Below are 27,439 nucleotides of genomic sequence, written 5' to 3'. Positions count from 1 at the left end.
ACTAATAATGCCCTACTTCACTCTTAAGCTTATTCATATTGTATGAATATTATGCAATCTGTGTTTATGATGACATTATAGTTCCACTGTTCATGAAGAGAAAATTAAAATATTTTTAAAATAAATTCAGGCTACGATTTCTACAGTATCACTAATGATGTCCATTGCACATTTAGAAACTTTGTCACCAGAAAACCCTTTTATTGTAATTTCCTTGCTGCTGCATTTCTGCATCAAGAAGGTCTCAAGTAGGGCATTTTTTCCATGTAACAATTTCAAGTTTGTGCTCTGTTTATACCTGGAATTGTCAACATTATTACTGAGGGTAAATCAAATCACATAGCTAGTCTACTTTCTAGAACTTCACGTGTGACAGGGAAGGGCATTTTTTCCATGTAACAATTTCAAGTTTGTGCTCTGTTTATACCTGGAATTGTCAACATTATTACTGAGGGTAAATCAAATCACATAGCTAGTCTACTTTCTAGAACTTCACGTGTGACAGGGAAAATAAAGAAAAATTCTAAATTGTGTTATAAGGATGAAAAATTATCAATGATTAAAAGAGCTACTTAGTGATAATGTTTAAAAAGACAAAGAAAAAAACTCAAATATTTTATTTTAATTCAACCAAGGGTATGAACCTATGTTGTATTTCAAAGCTTATAGCAATTTCTCGAATGCATGTTTTCACCTCCTGAAGCACCCAAACTCCACATGAATCAAAGCATCTATCAGAGTGGATGAAGCTTTAAACAAGAATGATATGACAATTACAAACAAGACTACACTATTCACATTTTATATCAAAGTAACAACTAAGAATATTTTCCCATTTGAACAAAAAGATGACATCCTAAATCCACTAGTTACGGACCAGAACTAGAATGGTGAGGAGTTTCTTGTTTATATGTTCCCTAAAGAACTGATCCTTTTACACAAAGTTTATTTATTTGTGATTTACATTACTTTCAGAAAAGTTCTTTTAGTCTTTGTGTTGGTTGAAGAAATATAATAACTTCCAATAGCAAATGGGGTGCTTGATTTACTTACCATTTCTTTTTGCTTTAATGTTTTATTGGAATAGATCCACTCTAGTAATAGTTGAGTTTCTAATAGGGCACCTGTTCAGGTCTAATGCATGAATGAAAATCTGTTGCATGAGTTCAGGGAAAATAATATTTCAAATGTACTCTAGGATATCAGAATCTTTATAACGTTTTACAAAAATGTTCCTGTTTGTACACATAACCAGTCAAAAAGTTAAACTGCGAAATACCCTTTTGTAGTTTTATAATGCAAGAGAGTCACTTTAACTTTATCTCCCTCCTTGAATAAATGAATAGGTTAATCATCAGATTGGAATTCAGACTCAAGTCATAACATGGAAAAACATCTAATAATTTTATTACATTATATTCAATTAAACTAATGGTTATATTTTAGCGGTGTGTGTGTGTGTGTGTGTGTGTGTGTGTGTGTGTGTGTACTGAGGATTACATCCCTTTTTTGTTCATTTTTATTTTGAAACACAGTCTCACTAAGTTGCTAAGGCCAGCCTCGAACTTGTAGTCTTCCCATTCTAATACATTATTAAAACCAACATACATAAACATGTGCCAAAGCTAAGTATGATGAAATATGCCTAGAATAATGATAATCTTTATAGAATTAAAGCACAGGATTCTGTTATTATTATTTTTTTTTTTTGGGTGGGGTACTAAGGCTTGAACTCAGGGGTACTCGACCACTGAGCCACATCCCCAGCCTTATTTTATATTTTATTTAGAGACAGGGTCTCACTGAGTTGCTTAGCGCCTTACTTTTCCTGAGGCTGACTTTGAACTCATGATCCTCCTGCCTGAGCCTCCAGAGCCACTGGGATTACAGGCATATGCCATCTCACCCAGCAGGAGTCTGTTATTATGAAGGAAAAGGCAAGAGAGTTTAAAAACTAAATTGAAACAATAGTTATTAATAAAATTGTTAAATGTTAAGGAACTGATTCGTTTGGATTTTCTGTGATTAGTGACATCTTGGAAAATTTGAAAGATTCAAGAAGGTGGCAGGAGCAGCACATGACTAGATCACCAGAGTTCTATAGGCAAGATGGCTCCTGGAAAAAAACTGTGTATAACTGTGAACTTACATGGTGATGGCAACTGCAACTACTGACCTACAACACATTATCAGCAAACTACAGCCTGTGGACTAAATTAGTATGTTCCAAGAACTAAGAATGCTTTCTACATGTTTACTGTTCATTGAAGGCAAACAAGAACACCAGGTGAAGTGGAATTTTAAATGGTCTGCATAGTCCAAACTGTTTGTCTAGTCCTTATCAAAATAAGCTTGCTGATTATCCCCTTTAAAGAATGCTTTCATATCTTCTTATCAACAACGTAACCTTAAACAATTTTCCTTAAGGTAATAGGGATGACAATCTACCCTTAATATTTTACCACCAATTCTTTGACTTAACCCATAAAAACTTAAATGGAGCAACAAAATCACTTATGATAATTTTCAAAATAAATATTGTTTTTGAAGTTCTATTCTTCTGAGAAAAGTAATAGGTGAAGGACTGAAGTATTTGAAATACATCTGTATTTCCATGTACATATTTAAAATATATAAAAGAAACATATGTAAGATCTAGTTTATTTCCAACCTATTTTAAGGCACCTGTGTCAATTTCATTAAAATATTCAGAGAACATCAAACTAATCATTATATTCATGGCATTATGCTAAGGGACTGCTATTAATGAAGTGTCTAGAAGATTGTTATGACCTGGGTATATTAAAATAAGCCCTGTAAGCAAAAGAACTATTGCACAACTGAGATGTAGTAGTTGTTTGACTGCTTTGAATATCTTGTTGGTTTTGCTACATATGTAGAGTTTTTTCATCTTTTCATTATGTTTTATTAGTGCCTTATAATTATACATATGTGTCACATTAGGGTATAATGATCAGGCTCATGTACCAAGCTGCCATTTTGAATAATGTCTGAATTATAAACTACTCTACAGTAGTTCCAAGGCTCAGGTGCAAGGTATCTTGTTCTTCAGGTTTAATAACTAGATGACCAAAGGTAATGCAAAAGTGGAACAGGCTTAGATGTTATACACAGTCTTTGGAAAGCCACAATAGGAGAATCATAACACATTTGGAGCTTGGTCAAGCCCTCCTATGCTTAAAAATTTTCTTCTACTTGAATAGCTACTAGGCCATGGTAGTGACTTAATGCTACCCATAAAATAACAAATGATTATGTGTCCCACATTGTCCATTCGACCTGAACATTACATGACTCATCAAATTCTGGAGTTAGATGTCCATGACAGCATGACATTGTGAGATAAAAATCATATATGAGAGACTAAGAGTAAGTCTGGATAGCATTAGAAAGCTGCATGAGAAGAGCTCATATGCCTGGGGTACTTTTCCCTCCCTATAACTTCGTTGTTACTTCATTCATCGACATTTATAGCCATGGGAATCCCCCATGATCAGTTAAGAGATGAGGAATAAGCACAGGCCTGGTTCCTAGATGGATCTATTGGCACAAAGATGCCCTTTAGAAATGGACTTAAATAATTACAGTCACTCCTAGAGGTTACCTTGGAATACATTATCCTAGGCATCAGAACACTAGTTGGTATGTTGGCTAATACACTTGATATAAAAGGAGTAGTGCTCTTAGCTGGGATCTGCTTTGATTCATAGACAGTATCTAACAATGACTCCGGACAGGAAAAGAACAGTAACAGATTTAGAAATAGGTTTTAAAGGGAAAAGGAAAATGGTATACTATTAGAATGTATGCAGCATATGATGATATTTGTACTTAAGTATATGTCTACTAAAATATGTAGAGATTAACATTTGAATCACCCCATCAAGTAATGTTCCTCACAGCCACTAGAAAGGGTCTCTTAATAATCTGGTGAAATTAATAATCCATTTTCTGAATGTTAGTCAGTCACACTTCCCGCCCACTCTTATACTCCCATTAGGTACAACATACTCAATGCCATGAACTTCCTATACAAATGGCTGATCTGCTACCCCAACTGCTAAGTGCCCAACCTGCCAACAGCAGAAACAAAGGCTGTGTCCCCAACAACCATCCTTCCCAGGTGAGATTAAGCCACCACTTGATGGCAAGTTTCATTATGGAAAGGCATTAATTTTCCTTCTGAGGAATAGAGACACATTCCAAATATCACTCCTAGCCTCTCATACTGTGTGTGGGATTTCAGCATGACTTATTATCCCCACATGGCATTGCTTCTAATAAAAATAAACTTACCTCATAATAAAGTATAACCATAAACTCTCTTTCACAAAATTCCCAAGTGGAAGTATATATCCCATTATTCAGAGGCAGATTGCTACATAGAAAAGTAGAATGACCTTTCAAAATCCTCTGTTATGTTGGCTCTACTCTTTTTAAGTTGTTATTTCATTAAAATTTCTTTAATTACCCATCTGTTTGTGGCATTTGTTTCCTTATAGAAACTCAACTGAGTTTCAAATGTGTGTGTCAAATATATCTGTAAATGAATACTTGCTTATTAATGTCTGTGCTGGTATTTGATATACTCATACTGAAATATTTTTAATGTAGTTGCATCAAATGTACTCGTTCTGAAATTTCTAACTTTGTTTTAATGCTTAGAGAAACCATTTCTTTACATGGTATTTAAATATTCACCTATATTTCTTTAGTACACTTATGATTTTGTTTCACAATAAAACTTTAATGCAATTGAAAAATATACATATTGAAGAGTACTGTAAAATAGGAATCTGATTTTACTCCCTTTTTCTTACAAATGAATTCAGTTACTTTCCAACTAATTCAATAATTTCTTACAGATATGAAATGTCCCCTGTATCATTTATTAAGTTATTAAGTTATTATGTTTTTGATGAATTACTACTTTTTGATAGGGTTATTGGAAGAATAAATTACCATTTTAGGCTAAGAAAAGTTCAATGAATAAAATAACTACTACTCAAGGATGTTCACTTATTAAATAGATGGAACATGAGTTTCCAAAATGTTGTGTGACCTGCTTCCCCTTTTGGAGCAAGTAAATATGCAAATAATCCATGTAGATTATTTTATATTTATTTCATTTTGCAATTTTGTTTAAATTTCACTGGGGTGAACCACTTGGGTTCTCTTTGTGCACGCCAGCTTCATACATCTCTAGAACAACTAAATACTGCCTTATAACCTCATAAGACAAACATAAGTAGTACATATTCATGGTACAGTTGCAGATCGCATGTATTCACTGATTAGCTTTGTTCAAAATGATGCTTCAATTGGAATATTAATTAGAATCAAAATTATAAAGCAGAGTAGGGAATGGAGACTGGAATCTTTACTTACTGTCTAAGGACAGCTTTGTCATAAATCCATTGTGAGATCTTAGTCTCTATAACAAGAGAAAGGAAGCAATACCTGAACTTCCAAACACCATTTCTCTATGCAAAGAAATAGGTGTAAACAATAAATACTTGGAACCCAATTAAGAGTGTGGTTGAATAAATTAAAGAAAAAAATAAATGAGTAGAAAAATATGGATTGAGTAATAAGAAAATTTGCAAGTGGTCACTTGTCAGAGAGAGTCTGCCCCTTTATAACTTCTTTGATCTAGCAACAAATGGTTAGCTGAAGTGGGGTTTTTGTGGTTTTTTTTGTTTTGTTTTGTTTTGTTTTGTTTTGTACATGTTTTGGTTATAAAATATAGCATTACAAGAGAAGTTATTTTTTAGAATATCTCACTTATTCACCAGAAAGTGAATTTTTTTCATGGAAAATGTGCTCTCATCCATAAAACGTCATATTCTAAAGGATAGTTTCCTAGAAACTGTCTGCATGTTTACTATGTTTTGTTCTTTAAGAAAATATTAACATTCTCCAAATTTATCCAGATGAAAACAGAATAGACATAAGAAATTTGAGGGTGTTTATGAAATTCCATCTTTAAAATAAAATTTTGTCAAAATATTTATTTTATGAAACTATCCATAGTACTCACATATTTAGAAAATAGAAATGTGTTAGAATAAACTGATAACATTTTCCTTGGGTATAATTAATTACTATAATCTCAGGAAAAGTTGAAATCTTAGAGGAATTAAAATACATTTATTTCAATAGACATATGTATTATGTGTATGTCAAATCATAGTCTCTATAATAATCATAGGCTTTACTATGATAATCCAGTGTAACAAAATCTCTAATATCTGAGTGGCTTGACATACCAAATATTTATTTCAAACACATATCTGCTGGTTGGCTGAAATTCAACTGTTTTTATCTCAGTTTTAATATGTGAGGTGATAGATACAATTTGGGTTTGGGTCTGCTTTGCATATAGTTATTCCAGGATCCAAACTAATATAGCAATGGATGCCTGGACATCTCTTCACTGCCATTCTTCCCATAGTCTCTTCTTAGAACTAGCACACTGTTACTAAGGCCCACACCCTATTGACCACAGCCAGTCATGTGGTCAAACTCTGAATTCATGACATGAAGAAACACTTCTTCCACAAAGAGGGGAAAGTATTAAGATTTATTGAGCACTAATTCCACAAAGAGGGGAAAGCATCAAAATTTAGTGAGCACAATGTGTGTATGAACTAGTTTAAATTCTGTACTGAAATAAGGTAAACTAATGGATTCTCCTTCCATGACTGGTATTCAACAGATCTTGAAGGAAGAGACACATTATATGTTTTGTCTATGCAAAGATTTGTACTTTGTGCAAACAGTGTTAACTTAAATACTCATATCTTCTATTAGCCAAGGTAGCTTGGAAATTCAAAGTAAAACTTAAGATAGTAAAGTAAGTGCCAAGTTAATGCACAATATTCTTCTTAGTAGAATTGTTTGGCAAACACTTTTATTGTATGAATGCAAGATAAGTAAAAAAAGTGTGAAGGCTCTCATACCTTCCTTATAAGAGTCTAAAACTCTTTAAAATAACTAAACGTTTTTTAAAATAAGAAGAATGAGAGTTATATGATGTCTTTATCTCATATTTAATTAGCTGTATAAATCTCTGATTTATAAATATAATAATGAAAGCACACATTTGGACCTTCTGCATGGTCCAAGTCCGATCACTTTCTTTTCTTAACATCAGCACATTGTTGCCTTATATGATTCAAAATAAAATGATTATTCCAAGTAAATAATGGCTTGATGTTAATGTTATTACCAACCTCTTTATTAATAATGCCTTTAAATTACCTTCTCCAGAACAAATCACTACACTACTGTTTTCTGTTTAATACCATGTTATTTGACCCTATTAATTGATATACATCTTGAATGGATTTTGTACTTAATCTTCCTTCAATATCCAGCTAATGTTAAAATTTCTCCATGAAGCCTCTTCTAGATATAATGAAGTACATCAGTCTTAACTGCCTCTGACATCTTTTGGTCCTTATAAATACTATCTTTTTGTTTTCTGATGCTTTCCATATGTATTATTCTTTCAGGTAGAAAAGCTTTGGTCACCTTGTACTGCTTGACCAATAGTAATAAAGTGAGCAAAAACCAAAACAGTCATTTATTGTTCTGATCTCCATTGTTCTGGATGACTGTGGTTAGCAAATTGTTAATCTCGCAGGGTAGTTCATCATTTGTAGCACTTGGGCAGAAGTCATCTCAAGAGCGCCTCCATCAGGTATCTAGAGACCAAGCCTCACCATGAGCTGGAATGTCATTGGGGGCTCTCAATCTCTCAGAACACCTATTTTTTCATATGAGTGGGACCTCCCTATGAAGCAAACCAAATTTTAAAGTAGATCTCGAATGAAAGAGAAAGGCAAATAGAAGTTCTGCTACATTTGTCACCTAACCTCAGTAGTCACACTACTGGCTCTCGTTTTAATATGATGTCTGACCTCATCTCCACAACCCATACCCTCAACATTTATTCCCTGTCTCTCTCCTCCCTGCCTGAAAAAAATTGATAAACAGATAAATGGAACGAATGTTTTTATTCCTATAATTATAGTTGCCTAAGTTCTATGATTCTACTTCTCCATCTTGTCGACTCAGAATACGTTTTACTAGTTCAATGTCTATGATTTCCCATAGTTAACATTTTTAAATTAATAAAGGGGCATTATTATAACCTAACATGTAAGTGGGCATTTTACTTTACTTAGCTTTAATAATTAAAAAAGAGAAACTGGAAAAAGGCAGTTGAATCCCATTATGGAGTAGATATAAGAAACGCGATTAATAAAGGTATATAGAATTTGTCAGGATATAACAAAAAGCTTTGCTCTGAATTGTACCTGGGGATAAAATTAAAAATTCAGAATAATCACACTCACCAGAAAAACCAAGTTTTTTTGCTTTTCTGTAGTTGAAGTGATTAATTGGCTTTCAAATATCGAGTAGACATTTTAATTTAGAGTACAGGTTAATGCAATACACTTTTCATCACATTCAATGTACTCACCCACAATTGTATTTTTCACAGCTCTGGGACCCCTGGTTGAGAGAGAGCAAGAGGGACTGAAATTCAACCTGTGCTCTATTAGTCAAGTCATGAATCTTGGCACCAGGTTATCCAGAGTATGTGAGGAACTCTTTTGAACTTACATAAAATTGATGCTATATGGATTAAGAGAGTACCCAGCTATGAGGCATGATGTTAACAGAATTTCTTTCAAAGGAAATGAAAGTAGCACAGTGTAATGGAAAGGCTATGATCTTGGCATAAAAATAAATAAATAAAACACAGGTGCAGTTTAAATCCTGATCACTTACTATGATTGTGAGAAAGTGATGCAATGTCTTTGAACCTCAGTCTCTTTGCATATAAAATGCAAATATTAATTCCTATATTTTGAAGTTAACAGGAAAAGTAGAGCTAATGTAAGAGAAGCATGGATTACAGTGTCTAATAGAAGAGAAATTACTTAAATTGCAGCCATCATAAATTCTAAAAAAGAATTGTCATAGAGTTTTAATCCTCGGTTCTGTGTTTATTTTTTGTGATAGAGAGCCTGCAATTCTATTTCAGATATGTAATTATAGAACTCACTGGTTAAAGTCACAGTAGGAACTGTAAAAGAAAGCAGGAGGTTATAATTCAGTTCAGCAAAATCACTCCTAAACAAAATATTCCTCAGTTAGAAGTAAGAATTAGTCACCTTGGATTTTCAAACATTATTTTTCCAATTTTCTGGATAATTCTCAAAATACAGCTCTCTGGCACAGATGGCATTGTCTTCACAAAATCACATCCTGTACTAATGTCCTTTAGGCAAGAGGCATCACCCAGTGACAGGACCCAGTTAGATGCTCAACTTCAACTCTTGATTAGCCACACCCTCTTACAAATGCAATGGATTCTGCATAGCCAGTAAGATTCATAGTTAAAAATAAAGATGAAGTTAATAGAAGCAAAAACATAGAGAAGATATATGCCTTGTTAAGAACATAAATCTGACTAAATCATTGCCTCTCTCAGTAGTGTACCTCTAATTATACCTCTGGGCTTCAAATCTTAAATAATTAATTAGAACTATTCCAGGGCAGGAAATAACATGGCCATCTATTTCTTTACAAACAAGAGGTCACCTAAAATATTCCTCAGGCAAATTACAACTATGTTTTATAAATCACTATAATTTTAATAGGTGTAAAATACAACCAAAAAAAAAAACCCCAAAGTTTTAGCAAGGTCCATAAAGTTTTGCCTTTTCTCTCCTAGTTTGTCTTCTCTATTTCCCTTGCTCATTATATTCTAACCAAGTCATCTTTATTTTCAGTTCTTCACAAAAATGTGGCCTTAGAACCTTTGTGCAATTTGTTCCCTGACTCACTAATGTTCCTCCTCTAGCATGTGGTGTGTATTATGTCTCAACTTGAATTCCCATTCATAAGAAAGCCTCCCTAACCATCCATGGGATTAATCCTCTCAGCCACGGTATGCGTCTGTCATAACTCCAGTTGCAAATGGAAATCCACTTATTTATATTTCTCTTTACTTGTGTGTTCTCAGAACTCTCCTCATTACAAGGCCATAATTTTACCTTCATTTGTCCAGTGCCAAGCAAATAGAAGTTTCCTGCAAACGTATGTTTAACGCACAAATTAAGTGAATTAAAAGATAAAAAAATTGTAAAAAGTTTGATTACTTCAAAATGAATATAAATGAGGGATTGCAGAAAATAGACACACACACACAAAAGCAATGAGGCATAATCATAAAAGAAAGTAAAGGAACAAATACCACATAACATATATATATATATATATATATATATATATATGTTTCTCATTCCATCATTGTTTAAAGGAATATAAAAAATAAAATTTACTTAAATTACCTAGATTTAAATTACTCAAATTCTAATTTAATCTGTAAAACACTTAATGTGAAGAATCAGGCCTCACCATGAATAATGAATGTAGATTTAGGTTTGCCACCCAAGGGCTTCAACTGCATCTCCCTTGTTTGGTTCAATGGAATCCTCTGAGTATCCAATATGGCACCCATTGCCTTTGCTCTGGTGCATACTGCTGTCACTTTCAACCCAGAGTTATTTTACTCACCAATTTGAAATCTGGCAAGTTCAAATTAAAATTACAATTGTTAAAATCATCAGAGCTCCCACTATAAATGCATGTGGTACTCTTGCATTTGATTTAGTGCAGCAAGACTCCTGATTAGTCAACGTCATCTTTCAGGGGATATTTCCCAGATTTCCCAATGAAAAGGCAAGAAACCCTCATTTATCTGATATACCTGTCCCTCTCTAGTCTTTATAACCAATGTTATAAATTCAAAATGTGAATATTTTAACATTATTTATTTATTGCCAAATCAAAATTGTATATATTTATAGGTTTGGAATCTAGACTCATTCTGACAAGAAAGCAGCTCACGTGTCCCAAACAATGACACTTAAAAATCTCAATAAATATAGATCAGATGATTTAGTGTTTAATATTCTAGATTTAGTGTTTAAAATACTAGATTCTTACACACTCCCCAAGGATGAAGGCAAGAATAGGGAGCCCGCTTCTCCTATCTTAGTGAAACTTCCTCCAATTAAAATTTATGATATTCCCCCTGCACACACACAATTTTCAAATTTCAGATAAATGATGAATAATTTTGTTATATAAATCTAAATATTGCATAGATATAACAATTATTTGTGATTTTTCTGAAACTCAAATATAACAAGGTATCTTGTATTTTTAAGTGTTAAATATGGCCAACAAGAGCCAATTCATTATCCCTTTCAAGTACATCATCTTGGAGACCACTGGAGATCCCTTTAGATAAGTCAGTTACCTGCCTTAGTCTCCTTTTCACACCCCAACCCTTTAAAAACAGAATGTTAGCCTGTTTCCAACCTGCATTATCACAATCTCCCAGAAACTGGAGCCAATAACAATAACAATATACCCTAATTCTTGTTACCATTATGGAAGTTGTAGCAGAGTTTGCAGTATAAACAATCTGGTGATCTCAGAAGCATAAAGCGCACAGAATACTGCTGAGAAAAAAAAAAAAAAAAAAAAAAAAAAAAAAACTTCATTTAAAATTAAAGTTAATCATGCTCCATTTCTTTTTATTATCCTTACAGTTCTTTATATATTTTCATTTCAAAAACAAAGGGCAAAAGTCCCTTCAAGTCACTCAGTAGTTTAATATCAAGATATTTAATCTACAAAAATTCAATCTTAACCACAGGACATGTTATAACCACAAAGCTTAAAAAATCATATCTGTTGTAGAAAATTAAATTTGCTCAAGTAAACTTGAAGTGAGCTCACTATCCTTGAAGTCATCAACTGACACCTCTGTCAATTAATTTACCAGCGTCACCTTCATTCCACACAGTGTGGCTCCCGGTGTTAAAAGATTTAAATATTTGATCTTTCTCCTTGAAGGCTTCTTTTTGATAAATGGTTCTTGGAATCTTACCCAATTCTTATCCACAATATGAAACACCATTTTTTCACAGGCTTTAGAATAAGAATGGCAAAAACGTATGTGTGTATATATATATACACATGCCTAAGGATATGTTTTAAGCAAAGGATACCTATTTCATCTCCTATTTCTCTTTTATTTTCTAAAATTCTTCAGAACATAAATCAGCTTTCCCTTTTAATTCTTTAAGTCATGACTTCCTTCCATCTTGATGTTATCAGCAAAATGAGTATTTTGTTTACATTGTATTTCAAACTATGAGAAGGTATTATTTCATTTTAGATGTCATAAAGAGGAAAGGGAGCCTGGTGTGCTGGAGCACAACTATAGTCTCAGCAACTCAAGAGGCTGAGACAGGAGGACTACAAATGTGAGGTCAGCCTCAGCAATTTAGTGTGACCCTAAACAAACTTAGAAAGACCTTGTCTCAAAATAAAAATATAAAAAGTTCTGGGGATGTATCTCAGTGGTAAAGTACCCCTGGGGTCAGTACCAAATACCAAGAAATAAAAATTAAAAAAAAAAAGGAAAGGGAAAATGGTAAAGAATGGAAAATCTATGAAAGGATGATAACATAGTGATACATATACACATATCCCCATATTTTTAAATACCTATATATATTACATAGATATATATCATTACTTATCATATATGTGTGTTGTTGTATTTTTCTGTACATTCTTCTTTAATAGACTATTTTTTCCTTTTCATAAATCCTAATTTCCTCTGAAAGTAATAGATGTCTCAGGCAGAATAGGGCCAAGATTACAAAAAAGAAAAATAAGAAGGACGTAAGAGAATTACATTAATAATTTTAAAATGTCACCCAAATTATATTATCAAGGAAAAGAAGAATATGCTTATTTTTTTAAGTTTTAAAGAGACAATACACTTCTTAAATGGTAATAGTGTACATATAAACTGCAAGTTTAAACCTTGATTAATAAAACTGGATTGGCCCAAGCAGGCCGCCATATGCTCACAGATGAGTCCTTATGTAAAAAGCTGTCACCTAACTTTTTGGTCAGTAAACTGAAACCCTTACAACATGCCCTTAAAACAAATAGCTGAGTGCCAGTTAATTGCAGCAGCCAAGCTTCAGTCACAGCTGGACAACTGTTCAAATCATATTAAAATAAGGTAAATACCAAACTGGAACCAATCCAGATTACTCTGTGCCACACTTCTATTTTCTTCACTATTTTTATTTGTACATAAATGTTTTTCACATCACATTTCAAGTTCAGGAGTGTTCCTGAATCAGCTCTGGTTCTGAGGACTGCCCAATTTTCAAATCTTTCTTTGCTAAATTAATCTGTTTGATTATCTAAAGTTTTCTTTTGTCAACCCCTTTCAACACTCTAGACTTGGGAAGAATTTACTTGCAAACTCTTTTTGAGAACTTAATCATTTTGTTAGCAGAGGGGTTTCTATATTCAATAATGCAAACCTGTTTTAAGGCAAACCCACTATATTTTATTTATTTCTGAAGAAACTGTATCCTTATTTTGATGAATAATCTACTGAAAAGAAAGTTAAACACTCAGAGAGGAAAAAGATAGAAATAAAAGTTCAACAGTATTTCACTGAACAGCTGTACCGATTCTGAAATTTTCCTCAATATATTCAAATGAGAATCTCATTAACAAGGCAAAGAATTCTGGGAAGATAAGTGGGTCTTAAAACAATTTCAAGCAACAGTATACAATTAAACTGCCATATGTGTTTCTTCTGTATGAGTGATACACAATACATAATGAGGTAAGGACTGCAAACATTTCACAGACTTTCTTATTTTTACCATGAACATCTCCCAGACATTAGAAGAGAAGTTAAAATTAGTTTTGAAAAAATATCTACCTCTCTTAAAAGTTTCATTTGTCAGTGTTCAGAAAAATTTTCCTTTGTCACTAGGCACTGAGGCCTATAACATCCCTTGTGTTGAATTATTATCATTTCTGTTGTCCCTTCTAGTTTCAAGCTAAGATACAGAGATTTTAATTGGTTAATCAGGTAAACAGATTTAAGAAAAGTATTCAAAATTTGTCCCTAGATGACCTCTGACTCTAAGCAAAATGTGAAGCAAGAAAATAAAAAAATGAAGTTAAAAATTTAAAAGATGATTTTATTCAGGTGCAATGTAGATATGCAAATCAGGAAATGTAGGTTGAGTGAGGGACCAAAGGAACATTGTGCCAAGAGAAGCTATGTTTGGGCTTTCAAAACTAGGAGAAAGGGGGATGTGCTGTTTACTATTCATTGGGGAAGATAAGCAGGAAGAAGGCAAGACCACAATTTGGAAACTGATGCAAATCTGGGTAGTTGTAAATCTTCTAAGTTCATGAGAACTTCCAGGTCAGGAGGGAAACTGGCAACCCTGGTTTTTCTCAAATATTACAAGGTATTGTTAGATTCTGGAAGAGTATCCCTTCTGGTAAATTCAGTTCCCAACATGATGTCAGCGTGACAAACTACACCCATCATCAAATCTCTAAGGCTCAGAAAAAGATTTTTGCTCCTTTTGACCTCTCTGTAGCAATTTTGACTTTCATTTTATCAGAAAGTGCAATTTTGCAAATATGCAAAGTCTTGCTGTGTCTCTCTCCACTCCACAAATGTTCACTCAACAAAAACATATCAAATGCTTGGGATATGCCTGGAATATTTACAGACACAAGGAATGGAGCGAACAGACAACAAAAAATTTCTTGCTATCATGGAATTCACAACTTTCTTGGGGGCATAGACATACTCTCTCTCTCTCTCTCTCTCTCTCTCACACACACACACACACACACACACACACACACACACACACACACATATTTTCAGGAAAAATTAAAGAAAGAAAAAAAAAGATGACTTATCAAAAGTATTCTATATATCTGAAGATCTAGGACAATAAATTAATTTTGGGGCTGTGAGGGTAAGAACAGTTTTTGGAAGAATGGAGTTGAGGATTTAAAAAAGCATTAGAATGTTTTCTAGGGATGGTAAGATTTTATGCCTTCATAAGAGTTTAGTTTTATTTTTTTATTGTATACTATTGCTAAAACTCACTGAAAAGCGTACTTAAATTTTCTTTTTGTTTTTTTTTGCTGGTAAATTTTCCATCAAAAGAATTTTTTTAAATGCTAATGAAATTCTGACATCCAGTTAATGATATTCATAAGGAAGTGTTTAAGAGTGAAGTGTTGATGTGTGTAACTTGCTTTGAAATATATACATAAAAAGATGAATTGATGGATGCATAGAAAATGGAATATATAGAAATGTTACTACCCCTCAGAGCATTAATTTCCAGGATACATAAAGAATTCAAAAAACATAACACCAAAAAAATCAAATAGTTCAATCAATAAATGGGCAAAGGAACTGAACAGATACTTTGCCAAAGAAGAAATGTGAATGGTAAAAAAAAAAAGCATGAAAAAATGTTCAATATCTCTACACTGAGATTTCATTTCACTCTAGTCAGAATGGCAATTATTGGGACTGGGGTTATAACTCAGTACTAGCCTAGCATGTGTGAGGCACTGGGTTCAATTCTCAGCACCACATATAAATAAAAAAAATAAAGGTCCATTGACAATGAAAAACAAAAGAATGGCAATTATCAAAAAACGAAGCAACAATATATGTTGGTGAGGATGTGGGGAAAAAGGTACACTCATACATTGCTGATGGAACTGCAAATTGGTGCAACCACTCTGGAAAGAAATATGGAGATTCCTCAGAAAACTTGGAATGGAACTGCCATTTGACCCAGTTATCCCACTCCTTGGCATATACCCAAAAGATTTAAAATCTGCAAACTACAGTGACTCATCTACATCAGTGTTTATAGCAGCTCAATTCAGAGTAACTAAGCTATGGAACCAACCTAAGTGCCCTTTGACAGATGAATGGATAAAGAAAATGTGGTATTTATACACAATGGAGTTTTACTCAGCAATAATGAAAAATGAAATTATGGCATTTGCCCATAAATGGATGGATCTGGAGGCTATCATGCTAAGTGAAATAAGCCAATACCCCAAAAAAGCAAAGGCCAAATGTTCTCTATGATATGTGGATTCTAATTCACAATAAGCCTGGGGTGGAGGTGCAGGTAGAAGTTCACTGGATTAGACAAAGGGGAATGAAGGGAAGGAGGGGAGATGGGAATAGGAAAGACAGTAGAATGAATCTGACATAACTTTCCTAAGTTCTTACATGAATACAAGCCCAGTGTATCTCCACATAATGTACAACCACAAAAATGGGAAGTTATACTCCATGTATGTATGATATGTCAAAATACATCCTATTGCCATATATAACTAAAAAGAAAAAATAAAAATTAAAAAAAAGAAATCATAATAGACAAATCTAGCTAGTGGGATGTGTGGGTTTCCACTGGAAAATTTCTTTGAACTTTTCTGTAAATCTGAAATTTTTATAATAAATCTGGAAAAATAAACAAAAAAAAGAGTAAGGAGGCCAGGGTGATAGAAATGAAATCAAGGAAAGGAGTCAGAAAAACTAGATTGGATAAATAAGAGTGAGCCAGGTTTTGTTGGTCCCATTGAACTTTTGTCATTTTAACTCTGAGAGTAATGAGACATTAACGAATGTTATTTTTTTTTTTCATTTTTATTAGTGCATTACAGTCATACTCAATATTGGGGATTTTTTTGACATTATTATGAAAGCATGGAATATAATTCACCCCAATTCAGTCCCCTTTCCTTCTCTTCCTCCCTCCCCCTGTTCCCTTTCCTCTACTGGTCTCTTTTATTTAGAATTTTGTGTTTTTTTAATTAGTGCACTAATAGAGATACATAAAAGTGAAATTCACTGTGATACATTCAGATGTGTACATAGGATAGTTTGGTCTGGTTCATTCCACCATTCCTCCACCACTCTACTGATTTCTCTTCCATTTTCATGAGATTCTCCCCCCACCCCCTTATTTTGGTCTAACTCCCACGTATGAGAGAAAACCTTTGACCTTAAATTTTATGAGACTGACTTATTTCACTTAGCATGATAGTCTCCAATTCAATCCATTTATCAGCAAATGCCATAATTTTATTCTTCATGGCTGAGTAAAATTCCATTGTGCATGTAAACTGCATTTTCTTTACTCATGTATCTCTTTATAGGCATCGTGACTGATTCCATAATCTGGTTATTGTGAATTGTGCTGCTATAAACATTGAAGTGATTTTATCACTATAGTACACTGATTATGGTTCTTTTGGATAAATACCAAGGAGTAGGATAGATGGATCATGGTGACTCCATTCTTGGTTTTGAGGAATTTCCATCAAAGTTATTATATCTATTTGTAGTCCCACCCACAATGTATGAGGGTACCTTCTTCCCCTTCTCATCAACATTTATTATTGTGTTCTTGGTAATGGCCATTCTGATTTGAGTGAGATAAAATCTCAATGTAATTTTGATTTGCATCATCCTAATTGCTAGAGATGTTCAACATTTTTTTTTCCATATATATGTTGGCCATTTGTATCTTCTTTTGAAAAGTTTCTGTTCTTTTTAAATTTTTGGTGTTAAGATTTTGAACTCATTGTATATTGTGGATATTGATACCTTGTATGAGGAGCAAGTGGCAAAGATTTTCTCCATTTCTCTGTAGGCTCTCTCTTCACACTCTTAATTGTTTCCTTTGCCATGTAGAAGCTTTTTCATTGGATGCTGTTCCATTACTCTTCTTGCTCAGGATTGCCTTGGATATTCTGTGTCTTATTATTGAATATTTCTTAACAAAATAAGATGAGCTGATTTACATGTTACAAGATTCTTTCCAGATGTTTTCTGAAGAAACTGTGAAGTAAGTTAAGGGGAACTTTGAAACAGAAAAAGCAGGGAAAGCTATTATGATGATACAAATAAAAGCATAATTTAGACCAGGGTAGTAGTGGGTGAAGAGAAGTGGTAGAATTTTGTATTTACTCAGAAAATTCAACCAACAAGGTTTGCTGATGCATATTTTTAGAATTCTTTTGTTGTAAACAAAATAAAATGACAGGTTGCAGTTGTTCGGTTTTGGCTGGAATAAGAAGTTTGTGTTTCCCGTTTTATTCAGTTCAAAATTTTTCTATTTGATTTTTTCTTTGATCCATAAATTATTTAGAAATATATTTCATAGTTTTCAAATAGACATTTTCCAGATATTTACATATTATTTAAATTTACTGTTGTGATTTGAGATCATGTCCTCAATGATTTTAATCCCTTAGAATTTATCCAGACTTACATTGTATCCCAGTATATAATCTATCTTTGTAAATGATATATGGTGTGCTCAAAGAATTATATTCTTATCTTATTGAATAAATTATCATATAATATAAATTAGATATATATCTTTGAAATTCTTAACTCTTTTATACCCTCACAATTTATCTCTTTATTCTTTCAGTTAATAAGAGAGAGTTGTTGAAATACTCAACTATACTTTTAGTTGGTACACTTACTTTATTTCTGTCGGGTTTTGCCTCTACCTTTCCCTGAAGCCCACCTCATATGACTTTCTCAAGGAATTCACCTATTCATATATTTCTTTTGTACTTTTCATGATGATTGTTTTTGCTATACTTGATCTGTTCCCATCTGTTTTAGGATCTACCACCTTGAAATTCATACACTCCCTTCGTTTACATTCTCCTCAAAAGACTTCCTTATTTTCCATTCACTTTTGAGAATCAAATGTCTCTTCAAACAGTTATCTATACACAATGGCCCCTTCTATTTACAGTATGATATTTTGTAATATAATTTGTCAGCACCCTGAACAGAATTTGCTCTTATCAATTTTGACAAGTACTTCAAAATTGCCAAATCCAGTCAGTACTTCTCTATCTTCATCTCAGCCTCTCACCTGCACTTGGCAAAATCAGAACTCTTTCTATTTTGTTCATTTGACATATAATTAACATAGACTCAAATGCACATATTTTACAATGTAGTTCAATGAATATCAACAAATATATTCACTCATATTATTCAAAAGCCAAGACACAAAACTATTTCTATATACTTCACATAGTTACCCTGAATTCCTTTCTGATTCGTCCCCCATCTCCAGATGTAACCACTGTACTGATTTCTATCATTCAAATATGCTTTGCCTATCCTTTAAATTTATTAAAATTAAATCCCAGAACAAAGCATTGTGCCTGGCTTCTTCACTCAATGTCAGTCATTCTTTTAAATTGATAAGTATATTCATTTTCTATTGCTGCATAATAAATGACCACAAACTTAGTGGCATAAAACAGTATATGTTTAATTTTCTCAATTTCCATGGTTCACAATTTTGAGTGCAGCTTAACTGGGTCCTTTGCACTGAATTTCCCAAGGCTGTAATTTTCTCGTCAGATAGGAGGTATTGCTTTCTAAAGCTGGGATCCTTCTCTAAGCTCACTTTATGATTGTCTGAATTTAGTTCCTTGTGTTTATAGGACTGGAGTTACAGACTTTTTTTATTTCCTGCTCACCAAGGGCTGCTATCAGCTCCTGGAGGACTCCACAGTTCCCTGCCATATGGCCTTCTCACAAGCCCTTCTCAAAAGACAACCTTCCAAAACGGAATTCTCTCTCTTGAGAAAAATTGAACCCTCATTTCTAAGAACTCTCACATAATTAACAATATATTCTAGGATCATCTCATCTAATTAACTCAAAGTCAACTGATTTGGAATCTTAATTACAATTGCATGTGTATCGAATAATTCTTTCTAATCATAAGAGTGACGGCCTATCATATTCATAGGTACATTCCACACTCAAGGATTGGGGATTTTACAAGGGCGTGTATAACAGTGGTGGGAATCTTGAATGCCATCTTAGAATTCTGCCTATCTCATTAAATATTCCACTGTATATCATAATTTATTTATACATTTTTCTGTTGATGAATATTTCAGTTTCCCTTTTTTGGTTAAGTTGAAAAAAACTGCTATAAACATCTGAGTGTAATTTTTATGTGGATATATAATTTTTTTTGAGTTATATACTTATGGGAGATATGTATCTATGTATATATATTCTACAACTTCTATGTCAAATGTAAGAATTATGAAGGTTTCCTCTATGGTTTGTCTATTCAGTTCCTTAATGGTATCTTTTGAACAATTGATCCTTTTCATTTTGAATAACTCAATTTATTGTTTTCTTTTCGTTTTAAGTGTAGATTTTTTATGTTCTTATTAGAAATGTTTGACTAACCCAAAATTGTAAACCTATACACATGTACTCTTCTATATTATTTAGAATGTTAGGGTTTCTTTTTGTCCATTATTAAGTTCGAATTAACTTTTTACATGGTAAGACAGGGATCAAGATTGATTTTATCTATTTTCCTCCAAAACAGCTATCCAGATGTTTCAGAAACATTTGTTGAAAATACTTCCTACTTTCTTTAAATTCATATTTCTAAAGATAGATATTCTGCACGAATTAGCCTTAAGCTGTCTCTTACTATACTTTTTTCCTTACATAATTTTGTTTATTCTTTGGCTTTCAATGAAAAGCCCTAATGACACCTAAATTGACATATGTACTTGAGACCTCTTTTCTGGGTCTCTAGATAAAATCAATTGTGCTATCTATTTGACAGCATAAAAATATCTTAAAGTTAACATGGTCACAGACAAAAATCTTAACTTCCGCAGCTACAAAACTTCCTTCATGAGATTTTTCTGTATCTCAATAAATATATTTATCACTATGTTCCCAGAAATCTAGCAGATATCCTTAATTGCTTTCTTTCCTTTACTCTCTTCTGACAATGTCAGTACACCTTGGAAGGTCTTTCTTTAAAATCATCCTGAATTCAACTACTTCTTAAGCTCTGCTCTGCTACCACTTCAATGTCTACCCACAGTTATCCCTCACTGCACTGCCACAGCAGCCAGTTAGTGATGCTCCCTCTTCTACTATTGCCCCCTTTCCACTCTTTCCTGTTAAAGCAGAACAAGTGACTATTGTAGAATGTACTTTGGCTTATGCAACCCTCTTGCCTAAAATTCTTAAAGAAAGTTTACTCAATTGCATTAAATAAATATGCATGAAGCATGTATTGTGTGTCCAACCTTATTCAAAGCACCTTGGATGTCGTGGTAATTACAAAAAGACATTGTTCCTCTACCGAAAACCGCTGCTCCCTGCGTGGGTTGCTTCAAGCGGCTCGCCGCGGCTTCTTGCTCTTTCCGCCCGACCAGCGGGACAAAAGACACGTGCTCTTCAGAAGTTCATGAAGCAGCTTTTCCTTTATTCAGATAACACACCTTCAATATATAAGTAGTCTCATGCATAAGCAATTGTAACCAGATATGTCCATCCAATCCTGTTAAAAGTCAAGCGATCACTCGCTCAAGCATGCATGTAAAGTATATCTGTCCACACGCTAGGCGGCTGAACTGATTATCATACAGTCAATTGTAAATGGCTGCGTTCCTCCAGGCATAATCAGTACGCTGTTTGCTCTCTGCCAGTCGCCATCTTTAGATGTACATGGTGTAACCCTGGCCCCCGGGTTCTGCCCACCACAACTCCCCCTTTCTGTTTATAAAAGGGACCGTGCCTGTCTTAGGTTGTCCACAGCAGAGCAACATTCTTACCTGTCATTGGACAATGAGGCTCTAGCCCTCATTTCCTGTCTTAGGTTGGTATGAGCTCCCCATGAATCTTACCTGTCTTTGACTACCAGTCTAGCATATTTAACCAGACTTGGGGGGATGAGCCAGCATCAATTGCAACAAGAGCTTGGCGAATAATGGCTGTTTTCCTGTGTGGATGTATATGCATTTTGTATAAACACTATATGCACAGGACAGATACAACACACAAGAGACCTTCCCTGGACAAAAACCCAAACCATTCTTTTCCCCATAGAACAGCGGACTGCAGAAATGTGGCCAAATGTTGTAAAGTTAGGAGGATATAGAATAGAGGAGTTGGTAAGGGGTGCAGGATAGGGCCACATCTTCACTATCCCCCATAGTTCACGTGAGTCTCCTCCATTAATTTGACGAGAATTCACCAGCACCATCAGCTTCTTCCTGTTTTTGGGTCTCTCTTGAGGTCTTGACCAATCTCTCTGGCACCCAAATTGGCGATTGTGCGTCCTGTGGAAAAACACAAACAGACCCTCGGGCCCAGATTAATATCGGATCTGGGCCTTTCCATTGTCCTGATAGAATGTCCTTCCAGAGCACTTGAGGTAGATGCTTTTTATTAGGCTCTGAATGACGGTCAGCAGCCGATCGGCCCTCAGAATCAAGATTTAAAAAATTTAAAATGAACAAGACAACAGACAATTTGTCTTTTGGGGATCTGTATGATGCCCCTATGCCCCCTTTTTTTTATAAAGCATGTTTTTAAGTGTTAAATGGGCATGCTCAACAGTAGGATTATAGGGAATTCCTGTGACATGTTGAATATCAAAGGTGGAACAAAATTGTTTAAAGGCCTGGGACATATATCCAGGACCATTATCTGTTTTAATTTGTTTGGGAAATCCTAGGATGGAGAAAGAGTGTAAACAGTGTGTTATTACATCTTTGGTTTTTTCTCCAGTATGAGCAGAGGCCATAATAAATCCTGAAAAGGTATCAATAGACACATGAATGAATTGTAGTTTTCCAAATTCTGAATAATGAGTTACATCCATTTGCCAAATATGATTGGGCTGAAGCCCTTTTGGATTTACTCCTAATGAGGGGTTAGGAATAAGTGTAACACATTTAGCACAAGACTTGACTATGTCCCGAGCTGTTGCCTTAGTAACTTTATAGCGTGTGCGTAGAGTGGAATTTGGAATGAAAAGTTTTTGCATGTTCAAGTGTATTAAAGATGTGTGGGTCTCTGGTGGCCATGTCTGTTAAATCATTGTGTAAACTTAAAGGACCTGGAAGGCCAGTATGAGCCCAAACATGCCCAATAAAAAAAGGATTTTTTCTGTCCCAAATAAGTTTTTGTAAACTTTGCAAATATTTAGTAATACTGGAGGTGAGGGAAATCAGACCAGTTAATTCTAAATTTTGAACAGCATTAACAATGTATTTGCTATCAGAGAATAGGTTAAAGGCTCATGGTGGGTTTTGAATACTTCTATAGCTACTAATAGTTCTGTTTGTTGTGCAGACAGAGTATGAAACAACAATGTTTCTGTAACATTATCTATAGTAATAGCACCTGTACCATTTTTTGATCCATCAGTAAATATAAGGGTAGCTCCTGTAATAGGTTCTTTTTGGGTGACTTTAGGAAAAATTATAGGATGTTGACTCCAAAATTGGAGAAGAGGATCAGATGGCAAATGATTGTCAAACACAGCAGAAGTACTAATAAAGACTATAGCCCATGAATTTGAATTATTAATAAGATATTGTATCTGATCAGTAGTATATGGAGTAGTGATAGTTGAGGGATGTGATCTAAAGGTGGAAAGGGATACTTTTAACACCTTAAGGATTAATTCTGCCACAGATTCAGTAAACAAGGCTAAGACCTTGTTATGGGGCATAATTCATGTGAACCCATAGAATAGGACCCTTTTGCCAAAACACTCCTGTGGGCAACTTATTTGTGGCAAGACAATGAATGATAAAGGCTTAGTTAGGTCAATATGATCAAGATGAGCCTTTTCCATAGCTGTTTCAACAAGATTGAGAGTTGTTCGAGCCTTAGGGGTAAGCACTCGCTTAGAAAGAGGGTCAGAATCACCTTTAAGAATATCAAACAGGGGGCCCAAACTTGAGGTGGGTAAATGAAGGTAAGGTCTAATCCAATTAATATCACCCAAAAGTTTTTGAAAATCATTTAAAGTTCTAAGCTCGTCCACCTGCACGGTAATTTTTGCGAGTTTAACCATAGTTTGATTTACAATAGATCCCAAGAAGTTTTTGGTATCTGTGATTTGTACTTTATTAATGGCAATATGTAAGCAAGCCCCATCTTTCCAGTGACTTTAGTAAGGAATTATAACATTGCTCTAAGACAGGTTTTTCCTTAAGAGCTAGCAAAATATATATCCATATAATGATAGAGTAAAAGTTGAGGGTTAATTTGTTGATACACACCGGGGTGGAAATTAATCTGATTACCTTGCCCTTCATATGATCCTTGGTCTGTCAGCATGTTTAGATTCCATTGAGGATTGCTCACAACTGCATTATGTCAGGCAGTATCAGAACATAACTCCTGGTTAGCCACCTTCCATTTTAATATGGCTGCGCTTTTGCTAGGATTGGAAGCCATACCCAATCCCCTTAAAGTCTGATCTGCCTGCTGAAGTGGCCAGGCTATGGGCCATTCTGTAATTTTGATAATACTTCTGTCAGCCCAGTATCTAATAAGCCCTCAAAACTTTTGCCTTCTATCACTAACTTTGTCATAGGCCTATCTTTTAAACCCCATGTTAACATGACCATATTTTGGCCAGTAGAACCTAATCCTTTATTTCCCCTAATAATATTCTTTGATGGATATTGATCATAGCAACTGGGTAAGACCAACAATTGTGCTATGCGATCACCCTGAGCTATTATTGCTACACCTCTTGGTGAAGAAGCAAGGATTTTTATTTCTCCTGTAAAATCAGGGTCTATAACTCCAGGGACAATATTTAATCCTTTTAAAGCAGAAGAACTCTTCCCCAGAACTAGTCCCACTGTTCCTTATGTAATGGGCCAACAACCGAAGTTGGTATTGGTTATACTCCCATCTCTGGAGTTAATACTGCTCTGGCGGAGGCACAGAGGTCTGAACATCTACTTTCTCTTTCAGAAGCTTGACTTGATTGTTCTTTTTCTATAGTTTCTAATATCTTTTCTCCTTCTCTTAACTGTTTTTGAGATTTTGGTTTTTTGGAAGTCAGACAGAAACAAACTAATGTACACATCGCTACAACAACAACAAACAGAAACCAAACAAGGAAAGGTAACACAAATAGCGACTTATACGTATTTGTTATGGGACATCCTTCGCTGTCTCTTGGACAACCTTTCAATATATTGTCTCTCTAGGAGAATCTTCCGTTACGCTCCCTCTCTAGGGGACCCTTCCGTTAAAACCTTAAGGCAACCGTTTCCTCAAATAGGGAAACCTTCTCATTAATTACGCTAGCAAAACTGTCTTTTATTTACCTGAGCGCTCACCCATTCCCAGTCTGATCCTCATCTGATCCCAGTCTGGGCCACCACTTACGGATAACCATCACTTCCTAGCCCAGGTCGCTTCTTGCAGCTCGCCGCCGCTTCTTGCTCTTTCGGCTCGACCGAAAGACACGTACTCTTCAGAAGTTCATGAAGCAGCTTTTCCTTTATTCAGATAACACACCTTCAATATATAAGTAGTCTCATGCATAAGCAATTGTAACCAGATATGTCCATCCAATCCTGTTAAAGGTCAAGCGATCACTCGCTCAAGCATGCATGTAAAGTATATCTGTCTACGTGCTAGGCGGCTGAAATGATTATCATACAGCCAATTGTAAATGCTTCCTGCCTTTCTCCAGGCATAATCAGGACGCTGTTTGCTCTCTGTCAGTCGCCATCTTTAGATGTACGTGGCGTAACCCTGGACCCCGTGTTTCGCCCGCCACATTCCTCAATTCATTAAATACACACCCATCCAAATTCTGTCATTCACAACATGGATGGCAGTGGACTTCATTGTACTAGGTGAAATAAATCAGGCACAAATGACAAACCTGTATGCTCTCACTCATATATGGAATCTAAGAAGGTTGATCTCACAATAGTTGAGAGTAGAATGGTGGTTACCAGAGGTTTGGAAGAGTGGGGGCAGGGAGGGAAATATTGATCAATTATTGTTCAATGGGAACCTATAGTCAGATGGGAGAAATAAGTTCTGTTATTCCATCACACAATAGGATGACGATAGAGAAGAATTATGTACTACATATTTCTAAAAAACTAGAAGAAAGGAATTTTAGTATTTTCACCACAAAGGAATGACAAATGTTCAAGGAGATAGATATGACTGAATGTTACATAACAGACACAAAAATAGAAATATCACATGGAACCCCAGAAACATGTATAATTTTTACTTGTGGATTATAAAAAGAAAGAAAAAAGTACCACCGTTCCATATTCAGACACACATGTACATGCCCAGACACAGTTGTAAAATGTTAATCAGAAGTGTGACAAAGATAAGGAAATGGAAATTCAGATGCAGGAGGGAAACAGATGAGCTTGGCAAAAAGGCATGAGTCAGTCTCTCTGGCCTCATTAAGTATCACTTCTCTTTTCTCTAAAATAAAAGACTGATTTGACACAAGTCACTGTGATGGCAGAGCAGACTATACTTTAGGAAGTGAACAGAGACAATGCAGGCAGTGCACTGAAAGGTTTCAGGAAGGATCCAGAGCCAGGTTGGGAGCTCTTTTCCTGCCTTGGATCTATACGTTCTACCTCAGTTATCTCCTCATTGCTCCTAGGGAACTGTTCCATCTCAGATTAAATATTTTCTTTTAAATGTAGGCATTCCTTGACTCCTAAGAAAATAAATTGTTTCTCACTCATATGCATTTTTTCTGTCATTAAATTGATTGTTTCCTTTTTTAACCCTTCCATATTCTGTGGTTAGCACTTGCTGTTCATTAGATTAGTTCTATCCCTCTCATTAGAATATATATATATCAAAAGAGCAGGGACCATGTCTGTCTTTTTTACCAGGACATAACTCATCAGCGCATGTCATAGTGGCCACTTCTTGAGTATATTTTTAAAAAAAAATCAAATGAAGTAATTGTCTTTGATGAGATATTGACTTTTCTTCTTTCATAACCTATGTGTCACCTTGCCTCAAACACGTTGACTTAACCCTTCAAAAACTATTCAGCATGTACATGGTAGGTACTAGACACAGACCTCTAAGATCATGCTACTAGGTATAAAAATAGTTTGGAGCAAAGACTGGACTAGGGTGCTTGGATTTGAACTTCGGCTATGCTATTTCTAGCTGTGCAATATTGAAGAAATTATTTAGTATCTCTGGACCTCAGTTTCATCATCTGTCAAACAGGGACAGAGTTCTTTACAGTTTAATGATGAAGGGGAATAGTACTTTTTTAGCTATTATTAATCCCACTGGGAAAAACAGAAATTTAAATGAAAAATAGTATATTACAAATGTGATTGTATATTTGCATGTGCAACAGAATGATGTTTATTTTATGTAACAAACATCCCTGATATTTAGAGGAAAGAGAGAACTTGATTTCATTTCAGATTCAGATTCATCCTGCCAAAGCATGCTAAGTAAGTGAGTTGGAGAGAACCCTGAGATCTGAAGAAAATCCCCTTCTGTCATGAAAACATAGCAATTGCTGAGTGTGTATGTGTGTGTTATCACCATATTTCACAAGTATTCTGTACATGA

This window comes from Sciurus vulgaris (genome assembly GCF_902686455.1).
Source record: "Sciurus vulgaris genome assembly, chromosome: 14".
Taxonomy (NCBI): Eukaryota; Metazoa; Chordata; class Mammalia; order Rodentia; family Sciuridae; genus Sciurus; species Sciurus vulgaris.
Note: the sequence above shows the minus strand (reverse complement) of the source record.